We start from the raw sequence: 9283 nt of genomic DNA on the forward strand, positions 1-9283 counted from the left end.
TTTGTAAGGATAAAATATATTGTTAAAAAATATAAAAATATTTATTAAAAAAACTTATTCACGTTTTTTATATTTTCATAATATTTTCTTAACATATAAATATAATAATCACAACAATTTATCACAAGTCGGTCCCGAGGGTAGGCAGCACCTTACCCTCTCCGTACCTTTGTAAGGATAAAAATATATTGTTAAAAAATATAAAAATATTTATTAAAAAAACTTATTCACGTTTTTTATAGATTCTTTTTTTTTTTTTTGAAACGTGTCATCACCAATTCTGACAGCACACGACAAGAGTCTTGTTCTTGTCCACATAATTTTTCTGCTAAAAAGCTACTCAATTTTGAAGGGACAAACAAAAACATACAAAGAAAAAAAGAGTGTTGTGATGACAGAATCAATTCAACTCCCCATTATCGACCTTACTTCTCCTGATCGTATTTCCACCGCTCGTGCAATTCGTCAGGTTTCTTCTTCTTCATTAATTATCTCAATTTTGAATAAGTTCTTGATATTTTGATGTATATATTCATTGTGAATTTTGCTATAGGCATGTGTAGAAGTTGGTTTCTTTTACCTTATAAATCATGGGGTAGACGAAAAATTGTTTAAGAAAGTGATTGAACAGAGCAAAAAGTTTTTCTCTCTGTCCCTTGAAGAGAAGATGACACTGGTTAGGAGGAATCACAGAGGTTATACTCCCCTTTATGCTGAGAATCTTGATCCCTCATCTACTACTCAAGGTAGTTTTTGTCTTTCTTTTTGTTCATTTTGGTTGTCTGTTTGTTATTTGCTTCAATCATGAGGAAGAAACTTATTTGCCCTCAGTGTTTGCACCAACAGACCAGGTTATATTTTCCCTAACATGAGCATTAGTCACTGGTTTGAAGTAAGAATGCATAGACTACTCCCTGCTGTGATGGTATTCGACCGGATATGGAGTTTAAGAAAGAAAAAAGAGGACTTTTGAAACTTGTGATTCAAGATAAGATAAGAGACATGTAGACATTTGTGTGGCTGTAAATGATCTCAGTAAGGGTGTGTTTGGTATGAAGGAAAATGTTTTTCACTGTAATGTTTTTCACGGAAAATATAGTGGATGTCTTACTTATTTTCTTGTGCTTGATATGTAAGTAGAAAATATTATCCTAAAAAAATTTGTATACAATAAACGTAAACACTATGGGAGGTGGGTGGATGGATAGGAGTGTGGGTGTGGTGGGGATGAGGGCTATGAGGGTGGGGTAGAGATAATCAATGTGGAATGATACTTATGGAATTTGTTTTCTCTACTTCCACTAGGGAAGTCAGTTTCCTCACATTTTAGGAACTTATATATTTTCCAAAACATTTTGACCAACCAAACATGAGAAAATTGGAGAAAATCGGAAAACATTTTCTGAATATAGAAAGGTAAAATGCGAAGTTTAAAACTAATTTCTTTCGAAGTGTAGAAATGTGTCGTTCTTTTTGTGGCAAACTAAAAGGAAAATGTGCCACATAAAATGAGACATAGGGGGTAGGTGATAAAAACTTATGTAGAAGAAAAATTGTCATATATTGATTAGTCTGATGTGAGCACTTGGTGGAGAAAATTCATGTCTGCAGACCTGGACCATTAGCTGCTGGCCGGTGGATGCTGCAATCTTATAGAACTTTTACTTTGCTGCTGAAATTACTTGGATTTTATTGAAACAACATGATTAAAGATTTGGGAGTTGGTCTCGACCATGTGGTAAATCAGTTAACTTAGTAAGGCATAAGCATAGGTTAAGCTACATTAGTCATGTGCAAAGGCTTGTTTTACCAAAGGATAGTTTCTTGCATAGCAAAATGTTTTTATGTGTAGATTATCCTCTTCTGCCACTTTTCTTCAGTAGGCTTTTGTTGGTTACATTTGCGAGTTGATTTGCATTTGGGGAGTAATAGAGAAGGTAGCTTAAATCTTGAGTTAGTTGTTTCATCATTGGAGTGCAGGTGACTCAAAAGAAAGCTTCACATTGGTCCTCTGGAAGGCAAGAGTGTTGTTAGTAACTTGAATCAATGGCCTGCAGAAGGTATTCTCACAATTTTATTTGAGCTTACATCATGATTTTGTCCTTAATATACTTAGGCTCTTGGGGTTTATTCATCCTTATTGTGGTGAATACAGTCCCTGTAAGAAGAAACGTGGATTTATACCATCAAATGCTCCCTTTTGTTTATTCGTGCATCAATTCACATGTGCTTCGAGACATATTCCATGTTTGAAGCACATTTCTCCAGAAAACATGTGTGGTGACTCTTTGATGTTTTTTTCCATTTGGGATGTCTAGAGTTCTACCCTGTTGGAGATCAACCATGGAGGATTACCATAGAGGAGTCTTGTGAGTATCACTTTGATATGTTTTAAAAGAGATTTAGAGTTCTTTCTTCCCTAAACTTCATCTTGATATAAACAACCGTAACTCTAAGCCCTATAAATATTTCACATCACTCAGCTCCCTATTCTCGTATTTTGTGTAGCTGTAAGATAAATATTCAAAGTTGCATATCTTTGGTCTTCATCTTCTTTCTAAAACCTGAGTGTTTTGCAGATGGCTACGTTACTTGATTTGTGGTTGATATGACTTTCTTTTGTCAGGGATGCTGGGATAAGACTAATTTCACTCATCGCTTTGGCACTGGAGTTGGATGAGGACTTCTTTCATAAAGCTGGGGCATGTGATTCACCAAATGCATTCCTACGTCTGTTACATTATCCAGGTTTAGTTCCATAAATGGCATCTATCTTTTTGATTTTTTTTTTTTTCCTGTTTTTGTTTTATAGGTTATCAGGACCAATTTTCTGTCTAAATATTAATTTTGCTGTCGCACCTCAAGATGATACGAAGTGGGAGGAAAAAGGGTAGACATCTTTGTTGATTTATTCTTGTGAATCTGCAAAGACAAATTTTTTCAGGGTGGACAGCAGTGCTATTAGTGTTTTATCTTTGGGTTATTCATATTTGTTTGACAGAGAAGCATTATGAACTGAAAAAGTGATGTATTTATGGAACACTCTTTTTACATAGTAATGTTTCCACGCATGCAATACTTAATTTCCGTTAACTAATTGGGTAACAATGTGCTTAGGAAAGTAATTTAGATCATGCAAATTGAACAGTGGGGTTCCAGCTTGATCATTAAATCAAATGCTTTATGTAAAACTTTCTATAGGTGAGTTACAATTATCTGAACAAGTGGTGTATGGTGCTTCTGCTCATTCAGACTATGGGATGTTAACTCTTCTAGCTACAGATGGTGTTGGTGGACTTCAGGCACGTCTGATATGAATGTTTTTCTTTTATCCAAATCTGCGGTCTCATGAATACTTTTATATTAACTAATTCCAGAGCTAACAGGTTTGCCGGGAGAAATTCAAGCGACCCCAGATATGGAAGATGTGCATCACCTCAGTGGGTAGGTTCATTGGTCAGTCATAACTAGATACTTTAGGTTGATGTATTCTGGAGTCCAAGACACAAGCCCGTTGAAGATTGGATTTGAGTCTGTCCCCTAATGAGTGAGAAGTTTCTACATGAAAATTATGAGCATTGTTCTGTTCATCTAGTTTTGGAATATTAGTGTTTCCCCTTTGTCCATGCACACCATTCTAGAAGGCTGCAGCCAATGTGAGGTGACAATCATTCCGATAAATTTGCTAATGCTGGATGACAATCTGGCAAATACTGTTCAGATGCGGAAAGGTTTTTTCTGTCCTGAATGCTAAAATATGATATTCTTACCACATGTAATAATTTGAATATTTATTGCAAATGATCCTTTTAAATAAACGCAGCATACACCGTGCCAAAATTTGATGCTTCAGGGTATGATCCATTTCAAGCCCATCTCTCAATCTTGTTGACATAAAGGGGTATCCCTATATATCTGCATCCTTTATGCAAATCCTGAATGTCATTTACTACTTCAATGAGCTCTCTCCATTAGTTAATATGCCTGAGGTTTTCTTCTCTTTTTTTTTTTCCAGCATATAAAGGGTCTTTTTGTATAAGAATTCTGAGACATCATGAATGTTCTCAATCAGCTGCAAATGCTCAGTACTAGCATGCTTAATATGCTCGACGTTTTGTTTCTTGTTACAACATAAATGGCTGCAGATAAGATGAGCTTAATCAACGAGCTATTGACTTTGTACTCTTTCAGAACCTGCATGTGCTCATACTTTCAACATTAAGCCTCTGTGAGCCAAACACATACAGAAGTAAAGGCACCCAAGTTTCCCTAGACTTCCCTTAGACCCGCCTGCCACCCAGAAAGACAAAAGAGAAAAACTGGAAGAAGAAAAAGAAAAGGAGCCTTTTCACATCGGCTGAAGAACCTCTTCCTGATCACAGTCTTCCTCTCTTTGGTCTTATCAGGTTACAGATTACTGTTGACTAGTGATCCAAAAAGGAAATGAGACCTTAGGATCCTTTGCTTAAAGCTAGACTTATTTCTACCATGATATCACTGGATGAGTCTGAGATTTTCCCTTGTAGATCAGATACCACAGCAGATGCTCAAGTTAACCAAGTTTTTCTTCATTTAGATTAGGAAGGAAGAGGGTTGGCATAGCAGGCAAAAGTGTCAAAACTTCTCTCATCTTTTTTTTTTTTCAAAAATAACTGCTTTAAACAGTCTCCAAAGACTTATATTAGCAGTAAAGTTTTTTTTCATTTTTGCGTAGTCTTTTCACTCTCCTTGAGTAGGTCTATATACCCTTTTTTTCTTTTATTCATTAGGTTAAAGTTACTTAGGCAATGGGCCAATCTGTTTTCAAGCATCAAATCATGAATGTGTCAGCCAGTGTTTTCCTATGTCATCGCCACAATTCCCATATACGCTATTCAACATTTAATCTGCTCCTTGGCTTGAGTATGTAGTATAATGAGCCATACATTGTTGCCCGAAGTAGCATCATCTCATAACTGCTGAAAGTTTCTTTTTGATTGTTGTTCTGCAGGGCTTTCATAGTTAACATTGGAGATATGATGGAGAGGTGGACAAACAGCTTATTTCGGTAGTACAAATTTTCTGTTCTTTTTTATATCTAAATACATCATAATCCTTCCCTGTGATTGTTTCCTATTCTGGGTTCAGAAGATGTATTCTTCTTATTGCCTGCTTTTGTGCTGAAAGTTCATTTTGCCAAATTCAATAGTAACAAAAGACAATATGTTTTGTATTATTCTTCTGATGTTTGACATTCATTTGTAGGTCTACATTGCATAGAGTTATGCCAACAGGCCAAGAGCGTTACTCGGTAATCAAGATTTCATCATACGTTAAAATCCTTTTTCCTGTCATAGTCTTTGTTTTACCCCTTATTCAGATCAATGCATGGCAATATTACATATATATAATTTGATTAACTCAACCCTTATTCTGACATATTTGGGATATTCATCTATCATCTTTAAAGGGAGGCAACATGCCTCGCTTAATTCCTTTCATGGTAGAATTTGACCAACACCCTATAAAAAGAACTTTGTATATACCATTTAGTTCTACATAGAAGTTTGGCTGGAAGCTATGGTTGAAGAATTAGTGTGAACGCCATGTTATGTTATTATCTGTATAAGAAAGCAGAGAATTGGCTGTAAGATCCCAATCAAGGTAAAATATAAGCATGGAGCTTCTGATTGGAGTAATTTTTAGTTTTATGGACATGTTTCAGATGTTAGATTAATTAGAATAATCTTGGTCATTATACATATGTAATTAGTGTCTTAAATCAGTGGAATATGTTGTGTGGTTATGTTGAGTATTCCTTTAACGTAAGACACTAGGTCACATGTGTGGAAAACTTGGTACATATTGCACAAACCTTCCCGCATCACCAGAAAGATAAAGCGATCGAGGAGCGAATTTATGAGCTGACATAAGTGGAATCGAAGCAACTAGTCCTATCCAAAGAGTCCCAACCCCAGGGAAAGTCGCACTTGCAAGAGAGCGAGTGGCAGATCTAAAACTGCTATAGTAAGTAGAACGAAAGTACCTCCCAAAGATTCTACCTTTTTTTGTGCGTTCGGAATAAATAGAAAGTTTCCATTCACAGACTCCCTTTGCTTATCTTAGTCAGTTACATGTGGAAAACTTGGTAGATATTGTACATTTGCACCTACTTTCTCTCGGGGGTTGTAGATTACAAAATGTATTATGTCTCACATCAGTTGAATATCTTGTATAAATTACACAGAGTATGTAGAAAAGAATTCTGACCTAAGCCACTAGTCTTGACACATTCTTGCAATCTTTCTTTTCATATTCTCACATAACAACAACATACCTAATGTAATCCCATAAGTGGGGTCTGGGAGGGTAGGATGTATGCAGACCTTACCTCTACCTTTATGGGGTAAGAAACCTGTTTCCCATATTATCACACATAAGATATCCTAAAAAGTAATTCGTAAGACAATCCTGAAAAGTAAAAATTTCAGTGAAAAGAATGTCTTTTTGGATTTTTCTGTTGTATCTATGGGTTGGCCTCATGCAATATATCTCATTGCTTGCCAAATGCTATCTGATAGTGTATGAACAATTCACGGATTCTAAATATATCTTGACTCTTCATTCCTCTGCATTAGAACTATGCAAAATAAGCTAACAAAATATTGGTTGGAACATGCAGATGGCTTTCTTTTTGGCCAAACCCAGATTGTGTGGTGGAATGCTTGAAGAGTTGTTGTAGTGATTCATCTCCTCCCAGGTACTTGCAATTTTTTGTACTAGCGCCTTGAGCTGGGTTCTGTATTTTGAAAATATGTTGATGACTTTGGTCAAAGCTTTAATCTGTTTTTTTAACATCTCTTGGAGTTGATCTTATTGTTCATGGATGTTTAAATTGTAAAAATAAAATAACATCTTGAAAGTCTGCAAATTGATTAACTTCTTATATGAGGTTCTTCTTTGATGGGGATATTTGTCAGTGTGCCCTTAGGGTCCAGTCAAAAACGATGCTGATGCTCCTTCTATTTCATATTTGGTATTCTTGTTCTGTCATAATTCTTGTTCCAGTCTTTTGTCCAAAACCTTTTTCTTTCCAAAGTTGGTTTTAGGCTTCTTTATGGCCTGTGATGCAAATGAATTATCCCAGAACAAGTCTTTCGTTCTATGTATTCTCATGTTTGGTATTCTTGATTCCTTCTATATGCCATTCTACAACCAGCCTTTTTACTGCCCTCTTCTCTTTCAAACCTCCTTGCCTACCCCTTACTCCGCCTTCCTCAATCTCCAATACTGCCCTTTACCCCTCCCTCACCCTTCCTCAGCTACCCCCTACTCCCTCTAGGGGCAAGGCAATTAATCCCCTTCTTTTCCCCGGCCGCCATACTTTCCCCTCTGCCCTCAGGTTTCCATTTAATTTCTAAATCGTTAGATCTCCATGTTAAACTCAGATCAAAGTATTTCAGATGCTTTCTAGCATTCATTTCAATAAATACCAGTGTCAGGTGCCATAATGTGATTCCATTTCATTCTGCCAGACTTCTTTGTTGCTCATCATTTGGGTGTCAAATTTACTCTAGTTACTCCTCCGCAAAACCCAGAAAGTAAAAAAAGAAGGAAAATCCAAACTAAGAGGAACAATGTTGGGGATGTGGACTTCATATTCTGGAAAGGATAAATAATAAAAAATTAGTAGGGGCACAAACTCATAGATGGATTGACTTGTTCTTTCCTCGTCGATGCAGAAATTGGCCACTTGAATTCTTCATAAAGAAACTAATTAAGATAAATAAGTAGGCCGGTGTACATGTGATAATGATGATTTCTTATTATGTCTCGCATCACTTCTTCCTGCTGGTACATTTTTTTCCTAATATACAGGAGATAATCTGAAATTTATTTTTCAACAGATATCCTCCAATTAGTGCGAGGAGACTACTTGGAAGGCGCCTTAAAGTTACATATGCATCATAGGTGAGTACTGTCTCATTGTCCCGAACTTAAAATATCTTTCAGGTTGCCACACTTTGACCCAGTAGTTCGTCACGTGAAAGGCTGATTATAGAAACCAACCTTGCTCTTTTTGCCTGTCACCCCCTGAACCTCCACATCTCTCCTTTACTAAATTAGAGATAGGAAGCAAAATATGTCTATGATATATCTTATGTTTGATTTGGTTTATTTAGAATTGGTTTATTTAGAAAATGAATTCAGAAATCAAACTCCTTTAAAGGTGCAAAAAGTGAGAAATTTCAAATTGCTTTTGCAGACGTTCCTGATGTTGTAGTGGTGTATCTGTTTGGTATTTAACCGCAATTTAGGATTCAGCACTTCTGTAACCTTGATAATGTCCAACTGATCACGTAACCTTTTCTCAGTTTTCATAAACTGATTCTGCAGCTTTCGTTTATGAGATCCATTTGAGTTGTTCTTCTCATTTTTTGTTTTCAGGCCAATGAACACTTACAGGTGGAGTGGTTTTCTCTCATACGACTGACATTGTTACACTTCTCAGCATTCAACATGCAATCAGCTTCGTCTTATATATTTATACTGTTCAAGATTTCATACAAAACAAAAAAATGTGGCGTCAAACCTTTAACCATTGTTGTGCACATTGTTATATAACTAGTTAGAGACCTCTTCAGAAATTCTCTTCTTATGAAAATTACAGGAAATTTTGGTGTATTGATGAATGGGAGCAAAGCTGTGATAAGGACAGTATAACTATATGGGGTGAAAAAGGTTGCTGTGTAATGGCAACAACTATACGCCGATCTACTTCTCCTTTTATCACCCCCATAAGGTTTTTGATTAAGCAAGTATGATATGTAATTGAAAAAATAAGTAACAAGCTCGCAAACTTACTTTTCTATTATATTTCTATTTCTATTATATATATATATATATATATATATATATATATATATATATATATATATGTATAAGTGGCTAAGAAGGATCAACACAACAATATCTACTTGTACCGAAAGCTTTACAAATTGTACACGCAATGAATGTTTGTATCAAAAGCTATATAACTTGTACACTTTAATCAAGTGCTTGTGGAAATATGTCATAGCGCTTAATATTTATTTCCTTCTCATGTATAGACGTGTGCACTTCAATTTTAATTTTTCGATACATTTATTTCCTCCGTGCACTTTTGACTTTTCACGCTCTTTAAGAATTAATAAATCTCACGTGGACATATGTTATAGTAATGAATATTTATTCTCTTCTCATGTATAATGTATGTACTTCAATTTTAATTCTCCGACACATATTTATTTTCGCCGTGCACTTT

At 35.6% G+C, this 9283-nt stretch overlaps 1 pseudogene; it reads left to right on the plus strand.

Moving 5' to 3' along the window:
• The first annotated feature begins 238 nt into the window (after positions 1-238).
• LOC132051903 (2-oxoglutarate-Fe(II) type oxidoreductase hxnY-like) lies at positions 239-8691 on the plus strand (annotated as a pseudogene).
• The last annotated feature ends 592 nt before the right edge of the window (positions 8692-9283 follow it).

The sequence above is a fragment of the Lycium ferocissimum genome, chromosome 4 (genome assembly GCF_029784015.1).
Source record: "Lycium ferocissimum isolate CSIRO_LF1 chromosome 4, AGI_CSIRO_Lferr_CH_V1, whole genome shotgun sequence".
In the NCBI taxonomy this organism is placed as follows: domain Eukaryota; kingdom Viridiplantae; phylum Streptophyta; class Magnoliopsida; order Solanales; family Solanaceae; genus Lycium; species Lycium ferocissimum.